The 16743-nt window shown below is 43.3% G+C and overlaps 1 protein-coding gene across 7 annotated transcripts in view; it reads right to left on the bottom strand.

The window, feature by feature from the left end:
- Positions 1 to 16743, bottom strand: part of MAPK10 (mitogen-activated protein kinase 10) — a 510659-nt gene that overhangs the window by 390797 nt on the left and 103119 nt on the right. The window lies entirely within an intron of this gene.

Genomic DNA, 16743 nt, shown 5'->3' on the forward strand with positions numbered 1-16743 from the left:
GACAACCATCAGAGCAATAATTCTTGCTTTCCCTTCTGTCACAGGCAAATAGCAACAATACTTAAAAACAAGTTGATGGGAAAACAGCCCGTGCTGTCTGTTCTCACAGTACATATTTGAGTACAAATAAGTTCTATTAAATGACTGATTGACTAGCACCTCAAAAACTATATGTACACTGCATGGGCGCCTGGTATTTTCTTTACATTAATGTAAAATGTTCTTAATTGTAGGAGAAACAGGTGCCTGCTTTGGATGCCTCTTAGAAAAAAATCATCAAAATTAATGTTTCATATTCCATTTCTAGGAAACAAGTTTTCTGCTGAAAAGCTCTCAGGTTTCAGAAGGAAATAAACCCTTTGTATTTTCCAGCACTTGTAAGGCAGCTTATATTGCATTTCTAATGTAACACACAGTAAAGTGGACACAAGTTAACCCATTCTAGCTGTTCGCTAGAATAGAGCTGTTCAAGTAGTGGTCTGCAGGCCACATGTAGCCGCAGCTTACCTCACCACTGTAGATGCAGTGATGTCCAGGGTCTCTGCACTCTCCCTCCCTCTCCAGCTTTTGGTTCCTGCCCCTATTCCCTGGGGTGGGGCAGTGCAGCAGGAGGAGGCTTGGGTCCCCACGCTGCACTTGGAGTTAGTGGAGGGAGCTGCCAGCATGCTAGTGTGTGCAGCAGGGGAACCGAGGTGCTTATACTGGATGTGCAGCAGAAAGAGGGCTGGGATACTAACACTGCAGGCAGTGGCAGAGGGAGAACTGCCCATGTGGTATACCCAGCAAGGTGAGGCTGTGTGCGTGGCAAGGGGGGAGCCCCTGCCAAGAAGCTAGACCGCCCTGGGCTAGAGCATTTACAAATACGTTCTGAAGCCAGATGTAGGACAGGACCTTACAGTGTCATTAAAAGAAAACCCAGAGGTATGGTGCATAATGATTAAATTACAAAATCCCCAGGCCATTTATATATGAGACCACTACAGTCTGGCCAAACAAAACAAACTAAACACAAAAGCTTAAAATCACATGCAAGCCATATTTTGCAACTCAGGACAGAGATCCTTTTAAAGGAGTAATACAGCAGGCCTCATTACACTGACTATGGACACAAAAGTAGCTGAAGCTGCTTTTCCCCTCAGCTTTAAATGACTAAGAGTATTTGCTCTATGATAGAAAAGTGAGATGCTTTCTGTGAACTAAGAGTCAAATGTTTAAAGAGAGAAGGAACCATTCTGATCATGTAAGCCTTCTCTACTACATAATGCATACTGTTGCATTTCCCCTTGCAGTTCCTAGTTCAGGCCCATAAGTTCTGGCTGACCTAAAGCATATACTGTTAGTTAATCTTGATTTAAGGGCTTCATGTAACAGAGAATCTACTGCATTTTTAAATTGTTCTAGTAGTTAATTACCTTTACAGTTTAAGCATTATTTTCTAGTTTCAGTTTATATCACTTCTGTTTCCAGCTCTTGGATCTTGCTAATCCTTTATCTGCTAAATTAAAGGCCCTTCTACTGTCAAAAAATCTTTTCCCTTTTTAACCTTTTCATGTCCCAGAGGTAGGGACAATCTCAGGGATAGCTCTGTCAGGGCTTCAGTCAGTGCAGATGTATTTAGGGATCTTCTGGAAGGGCTAGACAATTTTAAATCTGCAGGTCCAGATGCCCTCCACCCAAGGGTGTTGAGGGAGCTGGCAGGGGTCATCGCGCAGCCCTTGGCCTGGCTGTATGAGCATTCATGGTCATCTGGCCAGGTGCCGGGGGATTGGAAACTGGCTAATGTGGTCCCAATTTTCAAGTAAGGGAGGAAGGAGGACCCAAGTAACTATAGGCCTGTAAGCCTCACCTCGGTGCTTGGGAATATCTTGGAGAGAATCATCAAGGAGCACATCTGTGGGGGGCCAGCAGGGGAGATCATGGTCAGGGGCAATCAGCATGGGTTCATCAAAGGCAGGTCCTGCCTGACCAACCTGATTGCCTTTTATGACCAGGTAACTAAATCCTTGGATGACGGTGTCGCCGTAGACGTAGTCTTTCTAGACTTTAAGAAGGCCTTTGACACTGTCTCTCACCCCATCTTCATCAATAATTTAAGTGACTGTGGCATTGATGCCTACACAGTTGGATGGGTAAAAAAATTGGCTGATGGGGCGCACCCAGAGAGTAGTGGTGGACGGGTTGTACTCAACATGGTGAGATGTGAGCAGTGGGATATCCCAGGGCTCAGTCCTCGGGCCTGCACTGTTTAACATATTGAACAGCAACTTGGACGAGGGGGTGGAAAGCACGCTGTCCAAGTTTGCTGATGACAGTAAGATGTGGGGTGAGGTAGACACACTTGAAGGGAGAGAGAGGCTGCAACTAGATTTAGACAGATTACAAAAGTGGGCAGATGAGACTAGGATGGGGTTCAACGTAGATAAATGCAGGGTGCTGCACCTTGGGAGAAGGAATCCACAGCATACATACAGGCTGGGGAGTTCCCTTCTTGAAAGCACAGAGGCGGAAAGGGATCTTGGAGTCATTATTGACTCCAAGATGAACATGAGCCACCAATGCAAGACTGCAGCCAGCAAGGCCAGCCATACCTTGTCATGCATCCAAAGATGCATCTCAAGCTGGTCCAGAGAGGTGATACTCCCCATCTATGCAACTTTGGTCAGGCCGCAGTTGGAGTACTGCGTCCAGTACTGGGCGCCACACTTCAAAAGGGATGTGGCCAGCCTGGAGAGGGTTCAGAGGAGAGCCACCCGCTTGGTGAGAGGGCAGCAGGACAGGCCCTATGAGGAGAGACTCAGGGACCTGAACTTTTTCAGCCTCAGAAAGAGGCTGAGGAGGGACCTGGCAGCTGCCTACAAACACATCAGGGGAGATCAACAGCAAATAGGTAGAGCCCTTTTCTCCCCAGCACCACCTGGGGTGACAAGGAACAATGGTAATAAGCTAATGGAAAATAGGTTTAGGTTAGAGATCAGAAGGCAATATTTTACAGTTAGGGTGGCCAAAATCTGGAACCAACTTCCCAGGGAAGTGGTCCTTGCCTCTACCTTGGGCAAATTCAAGAGGAGGTTGGACGATACCTGTCCGGGGTCTTGTGAACACAGCATTCATTCCTGCCTGTGGCAGGAGGTCAGGCTAGATGATCTGTTCAAGTCCCTCCTGACCCTAGCTACTATGAAACTATGTACAAATTAAATAGCTTGAGTTTCTTTAGTGCCCCACTGACAGGAAAGCTTTCCAGACCTTAAATAATTTTTGGTAGTTTTTTTCCAATTTGTCAACATTTTTTTTTAAGTGTGAACACCAGAACTGGACACAGTATTTAGCAGCCCTACTACCAATGTTTGCACAACCTCTCTGAGGAGACCATTTAAAAAAAGACCATGAGTGATCATTCTTAGAAAAATAATAAAGACTGCTGTCCTCCACTGGAAATGTCATACCACATCAACAAAAGTTCTGCTGCCTTCAAAGCTCTGCCTCTGGTTTGTAGCACCTGCTTCAGAAGTTGGAGCAAGAAGCCCGGTAGAAGCCAGTTATAGAAGAAAGTGGAATAAGATTTTATATTTCCCAAGCTTCCTTCCAAAAACAAAAACCCAAAAAACAAAAAAAAATCCTCAAAAGGGTTTTCTTCTTCCTTACTATTGCAACTTTTAGTGGTGTTATCTGCATAGATAGCCAATTATGGGATCTTAAAAATATCTTTCTATTATTTGGGCCTTTTAGTGATAAATTGCAGAGACTAATCTTGCTGTAGTGGAGCATTGGAGCAGGGCATCCACAGTGTAGTTCCGGGCAGCCCAGCTCCACTTTTGAGCAGCACATGCTGCCCCCACATGATCCTATGATCCAGTGCCCAAATCCGATTACAGTTAAATAAAGAGACAGAATACCTGACATACAGTAATCAAATAGGTGAGAACTGAGCTCAGCTGGTAATGAAATGCCCTATACTGAAATATATACTGAATTAAAAAAAAAAAAAACCATGTTGCTCCCTTGCAGCACAGAGAACAACTGAACATATGGCATGTGGTGCCACAAACATATCTGTGGAGCCACATACTGCACAGCCACACTCATCTGAACGTGGCCCCTGAGAACATCACCTGCTTGGTCAGTCATTACTAGGGGATCACCTGTTACACAGCTTAGAGGAGGCAGAAACAAAAGCAGCAGATTTATTTCTTGGGTACTCCTGAAGTGACATTCCAAGTAGCAGTAAACTAAGAATGGTCACCCACTGGACTACCTCATGTATCCACAATATGAACTGAATAAGCAACACATTTTTATGGACCCTAAATTGTACCACTTACAGTAATTTAATTATGAAGCTAAGTAAGCTTTGATCTGTGTCCTTATTTCCCCAAGCTGAATGAGAAACCATGAATCTAAAATTTAATCCACTGTAGTACCTAGGTGCCAGGAAAAATGAACAGACTCTTGAGTTTAGACAGAACATGAGCTCCCTCTGCACATCAGTAATCTGTGGTTGCCTTTTGAGAGTGTCTAAGCAAATCATTAGGAGGAGAAAGCCCAACCCTCTGAACTCCAGCTATCCAAATGAGCAGACTTCCTTCCTGCTAGGGTAAATATCATTAAACTTTCTCTATACATTACAGATTATGAGTAACTGATCACATGATTAGTTGGATGGAAAATTCACTGTTTTGAAGACGCAAGATACATTTAATGCAGTTGGAATACAGACAGTCCCCACCTCCTTCTGTTGCTAAGTAGAAGTAAGAATTAGTCCAGAAATTATTTTAAATGTATTCCATGCAAGGTAGTTTAGAAGTAACGGAACACAAATCAGATCCTGTTTTGCTGACCTTAAGAGGTATTGAATTAGAGCTTGTGTGCCAGTCAGTCTGGCTACCGTCCCAATTTGGGCCAAAAGATCCTAGAGGAAATGAATGCAGGCATTTCATTTGACATTGAACTGATTATCTCAGGGTTTGATCTAGGTGAAAAAAAGGAGCAGCACAGTCATTTACACACATTGTCCTTTTAAACTTCATTGCTCTTCCTATGCCAGCAGATGGCCAGCAAGAGCACACAGCATGCCCCCTGAAAACCTCAGTAACCTGAGCCAGCCTTAGGGAAAATGGTGCCCTGGGCAAACTTATATTTTAGTACCCACCCTCAAGTCAGTGGTGCTGCTGCAGGCAGAAGCAAGCAGGCAGGGGTGTGGGGCATAGTCTGGTGGAGAGGCAGGTGCGCAGCAGGCACACGGGCAGACAGGCACTACTGCTGCCATTTACACTGCCTGACCCAGCTCCTCAGGAGCAGTGGCTGAAGGTGGGAGGTGAGCTGGGCTGGGCTGGAGTGGGGATTGGCCAGGGCAGAGCAGGGCAAGAGTGGGGTGTGTGTGTGTGTGTGTGTGTGTGTGTGTGTGTGTGTGTGTGTGTGTGTGTGTACACCCACCTAACCATGTCACCATGAGGTGGTCACCCACATTGCCCACCGCTAAGACCAGTTCTGTCAATAACCATACAGACATACAACAGGATGTCCGAAGAAAAAGTGGCAGCACATTTACAAGCATATTTCAGAGGGAATTGAAGCAGGATAGTGAATGTGTATGTCTACAAAATCCCAGGTAAAATGCAGCATCTGTTTACAGCCTGAGATTTTCTAAAATTGAAACATGACCGGTTTCTATCCTGGCACAAATACTTGACACCTAATTGATGCTCAGGTTTCTCCTACTCTGCTCCCCTTTAGAAATGCTGTCCCCCACTAATAGCAACTGCTGTGGGAAGCAGGCAAGAGATTTCTAGGTGCCTTAATTTCTGTTTTCCATACCTCAACCTACTCAAGCTTCAACTACAGCATGTTTAAGAGACAAAGCAGAGTTAGCAGGAATAACCCAAGGCCAAAAGCTGCTGCTTAACCTTTCCCTTAGTGCTACAGTGATAGGTGAAGTGTGTTTCACCATTCTCACATTCACTTGAAATTCCCATCTTAGAACTGAGGAGGAATGGGCCCAATGGAAAAATAGGAGACAGTAACATTTTGTGCTAGGCATATGAGAAAGACTAAAAAATATAGCAGACAGAAACATGAAGTGAAGGAACAAGGGCAACAAGGACATATCGGCGGAAACCTGACTCAGGTCAATAGCTTTAGACCAATCAGTCATCCTTCCAAGCACTTCAAGGGAACCCACAGCATATTAACCATATTGTCATCGGAACAGGGAGAGAACCTTCTTCACAAAAGTGGGGAAAACACAATACTACCAGGAAATATGCAAGGGTAGGAGGAAAAAGGTAAACAGTTACCTCCTTGCATTAGAGAGAGTACCAAACATGTTCCCTCAACCTGCACCTGACAGCAAAAAGGAGGGAACACTGGAGTCACTTAATTATTCTTTGCTTTTCTGATCCCTTTTTCCAGTTTAGAACCATAGCACATAAGAATGCATTAAACACAGTCAAGAGACAACTGAGTGAGTGGCCAAGTTATTCTTAATGTTAGAATTCCCTTTTCTTTTTCAAACATTGTCTCTCATTACAACATAAAGCAATTTACTACCCAAGGAAAAATAATCCTAGTTGCAGGATACTGTCTCCTGACTCTGGTAGGTAGTGCATAAGAAGATTTAGTTTATTTTAAACTAAAATAAGAAACAAATCTCTTATTTAACCTACTTGAATATTTTCAATACAAGGAGTACTTAAACTCCTGAGCAATTCTCTTGGATGAATCTCAAATGTTCCTAATACATGTAACTAAAAAAAGCATTCAGCTTCTACTTATCTGGTCTATGTCTTGGAAAAATTATTAGGTAGCTTTCTTGAAATAAATCAACTAAACACAGATTCCAATGATATCACTCATATCTTTAAAAACTTAATTAGAAAACAAGTTCTCCTTCATCAGGAATATTGTTTATTTATATAACCCTGAATCTTCCACTCTTGCCTGCAATAAATAGTAGGAACTGGCCATTTTTTGGTCTTGCTATTCTCTGTGCCAGCCAAAGGACTAGGCTGTCTAGAGAGGAGAACAAGGGACAACAGATTTTCCATTGTTTCATCTCCTTCAGACCCCAAAGAATGTATTTGATAAAGGCACGCTTCTTCACAGAGCTCCCAGTCAGGTGGCCAATATCCATAAAATGCAATTTGTCCTGCATTGTTTGAAGAAAAGTAAATGATAGGACTAGCCTAGCAATCTGTGGCTATGCAGATGCCCAGCTCAAGTCCTACGCTTTTCTTAAGTTCAAAGTTCAAGAAATTGTGGAATCTCCTTCACTGGAAGCCTTTAAGTAATATTGGTCAGGGACAACCCAGGAGTAGCTACTCCTATACTCTACTATGGATATTTCCTATGAATCTGGACTTCCCCGATTGTCACATGGGCCCAGGAAGGAACTTTTTCACCTTTATGTTGGTACATGAGTCAGGGTTTGTTTGGAGTTTTGGGGCCTTATTTGGAAGCACTGGGTGTTGGCTGTAGATGGGGCTGGAGATTTTATATGGGGTGTGACAATGTTCCTGCAGAGACTTAAACCCTGACTAGAGGGTTTTTCCTCTCTCTTCAGAATCAGACTGATTGCCATATTTGGGATCAGGAAGGAATTTTACCCCATGGTCAAATTGTTACAGATTCTGGAAGGGGGGGGGGTTGTCTTCCTTTGTAGTAGAAGGTGTGACCCTCTTCCTTGGATCTTCCAAATATATTTAAACAACGTTTACAATAGCAGGACTTTGGCCATCACTGTATACTTGCTTTACATGTGACAGGTTAGGCCGTTATGCCTTGTGGCTGTGCCAGGGTCGACGGTAATTTTACTAATAGGTTAAACAATGGATTTGTATAGGATGGTTTGGATAGGGATAAAGATTATCCCTCTGGTAAGATGCCTCTGGCAAGGGATTGGACTAGATGACCTCAGAAGGTCCCTTCCACCCCTAATTATCTATGATTCTAAGTCCCAAGCCCTCTTGTCACAGGCCAAGTAGTACTCTGGGACACTCACGTTGCCTGACAGAGACTCCTCTAGATCCTATCACCAGAGAATACATTCTCTGACCCTTTTTGACTTCAGGAAGTTTGAAAGTATGAAGTACGTATGGAAGAAAACTCCCCAGGGCCCTCAGCAAATCTCAGAGGGCTCTCAGAAGACAAGGTAAAGGAGGATCAGGATCCATCAGGATAATGAAAACAATGCAAATTAAGCAAAAGATCAGGGATTTGTGTTTTTATAAACCCCAACTAATTATAAAATACATCAACTCAATAATCCTCCTTTACTAGTTTCCTTTAAAAAAGATGCTTGAAACCATTTCAGCCTGTCCAATATCCCAGAGAAATAGAAGTTTAAGTATAATTTATAATAAGGCCTTGTGATAGGCACCCTTTGGCATTCCACCCCTCCCCTTAACATGTTTCCATATGCAACTTTGTAGCTACAAGTACCTCCTATTTATGAACATTAAGATTTTCCATGAATAAAAGTTTTAGCCATGTTGGTCTAAAAGCATAGGCAGACAAAACTCTTGGGGTAGAGGCAATATCATTTATTAGACCAACTAAATAATACCAAAAAAAAAATGTCTTTGTTTATAAGCTTTCAGGTTCAAATGCCCTTCTTCAGGTATAGGATAATCCAAAGATTGTAAAAGTTCTCCCAGGTAGAAACGAAACTTCATCTTGCACAGGAGAAGTAAAAGATGGTAGGGTTCCCCTGGGTATAACAGTCCATTTAAAAAAATGTTGCTCTGTGAGTATGCAAAATAGGCACAGACAATAGGCTGAAGCAGTCTTGTTACCTGCAACTATTTAGTTGATCTAATAAAAGATACCACCTCTACCCCAAGAGTTTTGTCTGCCTATGTTTTTAGACCAACACAGCTAAAACCAATATTCCTGAAACATGGAAGATATCATAATTAGCCATTTTGAAATGAAGATTTTTCAAAGCACTTAGCAAAGTTTTCTTGAAATCCCATGATACCCCTGTGTAAGCTATGGAAGTATTAATACTTCCATTTCACCAAGAAGAAAAACATGGCACAGCGCTGAAGAGACATTTTGCAAACACTTTACTCTTACCATGTAGTAATTTAATAATAGCTCTGCTGATATCAACAGAAGTACTTGTATTGAATAGCAACTTACTCTACAAGCAAAAGCTTTAATCTGAATCTAAGTTACTGACTCAGAGTAGATCTAAAATGAAAACACAGGATCTCCAGTTCCCAGTATTCTGCCATCACCTATAACACTTCCTCTACTTTTGCAGCAATTAAAAACCATTTGAATGTCTTAAGGAAGAACATGAACTGACATGGAATTTAACAGGCAAAAATCAAACAAGGACCATATCAAAGTTTGTCATGCAACTCTCTTCTCCACCCTCCTCCCAACTCCCATCCCCCATCCACACTGGTAATATTGTATAGAATACCTGCAATGTTGGAGACAAAAAAAATAAACCCCAAACAAATCAAAATGCAGAACCTTCAATAATACAATAAGTAGGTAGTAAAAGTAGAATAATAATACACTCAAGATATGGTTTGCCTCTGTTTGCTTTATCTGTTGGCAGTTATTCCTTGTAATAACTCCCTGTTTCTATGGCATTAGTGCTCAGTTAGGCTGCAAGCATCCAAAATGCAGGAATGCAAAATAAGAAAAAGAAAATAAAGTATGAATTTATGACTCAGCACCTGGGCATTGAATCTCCTCTCAGTTACTTTGGTATAAAGCTAGAGTAACTCTAAGGGAGTCAAATTTAAACTGATATAGAATTGCTGTAAGTGAAGAACGAAGTTGGTCCTATGTATCACTATCTAAATTATGCTTGTATGTTACGATGTTATATAATTTTGGGTGTTGAAAATTTAGGGCTGGTTAGCTCAGACTTGGGTGAAGCTCAGAGTAGCACTGCATTAAGAAGTACTGGGAGGAAATTGTGCATCAGGAGGTGAAATATCCTGCTGCAGCTTCTCAGCTTGCAGAGAAATGCACAAGCTGCATCTTTCCTTGTGAAGGAGCTGACAACTCCCCTGTTAGTCAGCTTTACAGAAGCTAAAACAGAGCAAAGGCAAGCACTTTTCCCATCTCCTAACCTCATTCCTTTGTACTATAATTGCCTCTGACCCTGCAGTGTAAAGATGCCATCCTCTATATCCTCACCAAATGGCCAATCATATTGAATTATGCATTAGTAATTTGCAAATTCTTCTACCACATCTGTATTAATAAACCACAAATTACCTCTCTATTCCAGACAGGTCTCTTCTGTCCAAAAGGCAGTCTGAGCCTGTTTCTTTGGAATCCCCTTGCAGATATGTAATGGTCAACTCAAGATGAAGATCTCTGTTGCTTATGTGAATGCCACCCGCCTCCACATACATCATTCCCTGTTACCTCCTTTCTTGGTCACTATGGACTAAACTCCTGTCCTGATCATCACTCATCTAAAACCTGGGGGTCATTTTTGACTCAGGCATCATGTTACATCCTCTAATCCAGAGCATCTCAAGCCTCGCAGATTCTTTCTGCCTGACATCCCGCTTCCATCACAAGTGCACCACTTTGAAGGAATGTCTTGGGGTAGATTTTGTAAGTCATTCTGGTGAGTTCAAGGTCATTGTAAAAAGAGTCAAACTCCCATCATTTTCCAGGAAAATCCCAGAAACTTTTGAGAACTGCTATAATTTCTGGGTGCTTATTTTTCATGAGGTTCGGATGAATGGCCAGATCTTGTTCCAAAACAAAAGTGATTACTATAGCTTTATAAAATTATAGGGAACCCAAGGTGGCTATGAAGATGTGGTAGAGCAGCATTTCCCAGCCTATGGGTCATGTCCTAAAAGTGGGTTGCAAGAATATATGAAAGGTCACAAACAAATTTTAAAAATGGATTCTCCTTTAAAGGAGAAAAGTGTGGGTACCTGCAGGTTTCCCCTGGCAGGCTAGCAGAGTTCCAGCCTGCAAGTGGCTGCTTGAGGCTGTGGGGAGCAGGAGGAAGGCGATCAGGCAGGGTGCACTATGTGCATATGCACTTGCACACATGCATGTGGCAACCAGGTAGCATAGAGAGAAGCTGCCCGCAGGTAAGTGTATGGGGTGGGGGCAAAGATGACATGTCAGAAGACCAGGGGGGAGAGGCCACAGGCAATGCATTGTGGGGCACATGCCCCCCCAGATTTGTGCACCCACAATGGGCATGGAGCTGTAGCCTGGCCGGACCAGCACAGGCAGGAGATGCCTCTGCAGCCCAGCAGACAGGACCCAGCATAGGAGGGCAGAGCAGGGTGATGACATTCATTTATGCCACCATCACTGGGACCTCTGTGCCAGCTGCGCTGCTAGCAATACAAGAAATAACAGATGGGAGAGGAGTTGTGCTGCCTTCACCTCCTCCCGTCACTAGCCACTTACCCTTTACCTCACTGCCATGAAGCGGCCACCACCACTGCTCCCCCCAAGCCACAGCTCTACCCCAGATGGGATGTGGGGCGGTGGGCAGTGCAGGCATTCTGAGGGGAGCAGTGGCAGTGGCAGCAGGGTCATGGCAGTGGGGTACAGCTACAGCCCAGAGCACGAGTGTCTGGAGGTCAGAGGAGGCAGGGGCAGCACCCCCCACCTCCATTCATTACTCCTTACACTGCTGACAGCACAGCTGGTGCAGGGGTCCCAGCAGTGGGGGCAACAATGAGTCTCACCACTGCGCTCTGCCCTCCCATGCTAGGTCCTGCCTGCTGGGCTGTGGAGGTGGCTTCTGTCTGTGCCAGTCCAGCCAGGTTGCAGCCCCATGCCCTCTGTGGGTGCATAAATCTGGGGGGCACATGCCTCCCCATGCCTCACACACCCACACACACCTTCTGCCCCATACTGGGGGGCTGGGCCCTGGGGATGGGGGGGCAGTGGGTCAGGAGTGAGGGGCACCAGCAGGGCTGAAGGATGGGGGTCTGTGGGTTGGAGGTGAGGCGCACCAGTAGGGGCAGGAGCCTGCTTTATACTTAAACTATTTACTGGGTCAGGACTGACAGCATTGATGTTTACAAATGGGTCCTGGTACAAGAAAGATTGAGAACCACTGTGGTAGAAGGTATTCTGGCCATACCTATGGAGAGCCAGGGAAATGGGATGCACGGTGTTGACCCTTGATAATGCAAAAGTAAATATTACAAATTGTTGCTCTTACAGATCATTGACTACACTGGGGTGGTAACCTATGGCCTATGGACCAGATTCAGCCTGCAGACATGAGGCTTCAGTGGTGGGTGGTAGTAGTCTAGGCAGCTGAAGCCTAGCACCCATCCACCTACCTCTGACTAACTAGATCAATCCAGCCTGTAGCCTTAAAAGGTTGCCAACTGCTAGCCTGCATAACTGGTGATGAGTTCACCCTTATTTGTATGTATGCATTCTCTTACTCATCCCCATGACAGGCTGTCTGAGTTAAGGGAGGGGAGATTTTCAGAGGAAAGCATGGGGGAGGTACTGATGCATTATTAAATGCTAGCAACTGTTTCCATGAGAATATCTTTTTAGATTTACTAATGGAGTTTCTCTTACTTCTTTTTAGCAAGATTTATATAGGTTTTATATGAGGATGTTTATAGATGAATAAAGTGTAATTATATCATATTAAAATATAATGTGCTTGATGTACTCTTCATACAGAGATAATTTGTCAAAATAAACCATTAAGTACACAAACTTATCGGCCAGCTGCAATATATAACCCAATTACCAGAGTAAAGCAAAAGGTCAATAGGGGTTGTAGACTCCAGGAACAGGAAATTCATGTAATGTGATTCCAATTTTCTTTTGTCTTATGAAGAGGGAGGAAGGAGTATGACTGGAATGTACAGGACAGAAATGGTGATGCACTACAAACGTGTATACAAATTCACAAATATATTCAGGGTCCTATTGCTGGGGCAGCTGTGCCATCTACTTCAGAATCTTCAAGTTGTCCTTAAGTGGTTCCCCTACAGTCACTGGTTCTTAAAACTCATATTTTCCAGCTTATGCCAGAAAACATCTAGTATAGGGTCCCTTGCCAATATCTGCCCTTTCAAGATCAACAAATTACTTCTCTTGTCCTCAAAATTAAACATGCTATTCTTCATTTTCATGTCTTTATGCTAGTTAGTCACTCACCACTTATGGTTACATGTACATGTCTCCTCTTAAACGGTCTCCTTCCAGAAGTGGTCAGCATTTTTTTTAAGAGAAACTATAGTGTTGTTAACCATACAAATACCTTGTATAACCTCTTGGATTATCAATACTCTCCATAAATGCAACCATGTCCATTCATTTTCAGATCAAGACATTCTATACCAGACTTAGTAAGGCCAAGGACAAAAACTTAAGATTTTCTTTACAGTTATATTAAGACTGATGGTAGGAAAGACCATGAATGGAATGGAAGCAGCACAGTTGATGAAAGGAAGCTGGCAGTTAAGTGCGTTCAGGTCAAATGCAGTAACAAAGTTGGGGGGGCGGGGGTTTTTATTGCAAGTTAGAAGCCCAGATAAGTGCCCTGTCTAGAATACCCCAGCCAACAAAGAGAAGGTCTTGCCAGGGAGGGAAGATGCAGATAATAAGTTTACTTAGAGTTACTCAATCTGGGACTAGAGGTTGTGTCTGCACCTTTGCAGATCCAGGAAGCCAGCACTGCTTCTGCCACAACTCTGAATGTCAGTTTAAGAGCATTACATTTATATATATATGTAAACTACCCTATAATGTGTAATATAGTGTTTGCAATATAGCCTGTGGGAGCTGGATGGTGGTTGGTTGTCAGTTTTTGCCCTGGACTGTTTTTCATGCTTTAAATAGAAAGGCAGAGTGAAAACTGAAAACAGCTTGATATGGGCACAGTGCAGTTCAGCATGTGGTTTGACAGATTGAATTAAATGTAAACACTTGGGCCCCTAGTGCCCAATACGTAGTGTATTGCACTATATTTAAAAAAAAATCCCTCTAGTTATATTTACCATTACTTTCCTTTCTAAAGAATTCCCTCCCCACCCCTAACATAGAGCCTTGAAAATCAGTACATCTACAATACCAGCACCTACAACAAGGGTATCATATCTGATTACAAGGGTACTTCAGGCCCTAATTCTTTTATCTCCTCTCCAGCTGGGTCAGCCACTACCCCTGTTGTTTTAGATCTATGCTAAGTACAGACAGTCAAAAAGCTCAAGGATAAATCAATTCAGTCTTTGCAGGTTTAGTCTAAACTGCAGAGATTAAACTGAGAAACAACTGGACACGCATTTAGTTTTGATTCAGGAAATGCAGCCACATGCCTGTAGTGGTTCAAGCCAGAAGCCCGTGGGAAGACGGGGGTGCTAGAGTATGCCTCTAGTGTGGAGCCAGCATAGGTTGTGCATTGGCTTCCTCTTCTTGCTGCCCTAAGATCTCTGAGATTTGCAGTCCAGACTCACAACAGCAGGACTCTCCAGGGTTGCTCATCACTTCCTTTCCCTGCTTCCAGTGCCTCTGGGATTCCACAGAGGCATCCAGCAGTAAGTTTCAGTATGTTTAGTGGCAGAGCATCTGTATACTCAGGGGAAGGTGGGTTTAACTCCCTTCCCTGGCTCCAAACCCCATCCAGGATTTGCCGGGGGGGGGGGGCAGTCCCTGCCTCCCCCTCCTTCCCCAACTCTTTTCTACTGGAGCAGACAGCACAGCCCGGCCCAGGTCTGAAAAGCATGCTGGGATGCTGAGGGACTGTGATTCAATGTGAACCAGGAAGGGGCCTGGGACAGAAGTTTCATAGCCCTAGGGACTTTCTATCTTCCAGTCTACCTTCTCTTTCCTGGTGCCCTGCAGTTGATGTTCACTTCTTTCTCTTGCTTACCATTCTTTATGGCAGTACAAAGTGCATCCATATACTTCATGCCATAGGTTAAAGGAGGAGTCTCAAATGTTCTGTCAAATACATACATGTTGCAAGCAGAGACATCTGCAGTTCATCTTCCCATTCCCTCGGATGGTTATCAGTGCTTGCCCAACTGCTTCTCACCAAATAAGCTTATCCACCCTTCTGAGACACACCCACTATTAAAATGTGTTTCTGATTGTACAGAAGATGATGCAGGCACAAGTTATCTGCATTGTATATAGAACACCTTTTGCAAAGGTAGAGTGAATTTTGGCACATCTGACCAACTAGTAGAGCATGGATTTCTGTTTGTAGAATATTATGATACTGTTGCTTTAAAATTAGTCATGTATGATCATCAAATTGCCTCTGAATAGGGAGATGGCAGGGGAAAGGGCATCACATGACCCAGACACTGATGCAATGTCTGTACAGGCAGGATATCTGTACAAGCCACTATTGTACGTTAATGTCTGATGAAGAGAGTTACGGCTCAGATCCTATACCCTGGGCCTCAGTCTGGGCTCCTTAGATCTAAAAAGAGCAACATGGTGTCAGAAATGATCACACTTTACATAAACAGGAGTCGCTATTTTTTTCTAAGATACAGTGGGTAGATAAAAATGAAAACAAAACTAAAAGGAGTTAATCCAAGCAAGGTGGTTTAAAAAGTGCAGAACAGAGAGGGCCATATCAGCTCTTATTTTGAAGTGGCAATCTTACTGAGAATTGGAGAAAATGAGTGCAACACTTCCACATCTATATAAATGTCTCAAAAGCTGATAAAAAAAAAGAAAGGGATTAAAAACAGTCATTTTACTGCACGCAGTGGGAGAGGAAGCTCTGGACATTTCAAAGATGTTTATCACAAAAGCCAACTGAAAATGCTCCCACTTTGGATGAGATCATAATAATGTTTAGGAACTACTGTAATCCTAAAATTAAAATATTGTGCTTGAACAAATCAGGTCTAGTCTCACTCACATATAGAAAAGATGACAAACAAGCGTGTAGCATGCTTGAGGCAAAGAAAACCCCCAAGGTATTGCATGGTTAAAAACCGAAAATGATATGCTCCGAGTCATTTATGGAGGACACTAGGAACATTTTTTGAGGAAGCCTGACTAGGGGGTGGCAAAAAGCAAATCAACATTTGCAGAGCTTCAGTAAGCCACACCACCCCAAATGCAACCCATGGGAGCCACATACCAACATGTATGTACAAAAGCCTGTACAAACACACACAAAGTGATTCTTATTAGCAACATGGGAGATACCTAGCTATCCAAAAGTGAGAGCAAAATAAACTCACCAAAAGCTGATACTAAGAGTATTTGTACCCTGTGGTCCCACACATGTCTACCCAACTTTTGGAGTAACATATCACTAATGCAGAAAGTTAAATCTGTTCAGTGGCAAACTGAACCAAAATACAGTGGCAAAAATCCATGGCTGAAGTTACATGTCATTAGTCTCTTTTCCTGAATGCAGTTTCATGGGAGAGGAGAAATTTAGGTTAGACATCAGGAAGAACTTTTTTATGGTAAGAGTTGCCAGAATCTGGAATGGGCTTCCAAGGGAGGTGGTGCTCTCCCCTACCTTGGGCATCTTTAACAGGAGGCTAGACATGGCACCTGGCAAGGGTCATTTGACTCCAGCGCTCTTTCCTGCCCAGGGCAGGGTGTCAGACTCAATGATCCACTAAGGTCCTTTCCAACCCTAACATCTATAAATTGTATAATGCGTTCGGCAGAACTCTTGTATCCTATACACTCTCTAAAGAACAGATCTATACAAATCAAGTTAAAACTGAGGCTGAAATTAGTATTTTTCCAGATTACCTTTAGAAAGTTACCAAGTTCCACCCA

Source organism: Alligator mississippiensis, chromosome 2 (assembly GCF_030867095.1).
Source record: "Alligator mississippiensis isolate rAllMis1 chromosome 2, rAllMis1, whole genome shotgun sequence".
In the NCBI taxonomy this organism is placed as follows: domain Eukaryota; kingdom Metazoa; phylum Chordata; order Crocodylia; family Alligatoridae; genus Alligator; species Alligator mississippiensis.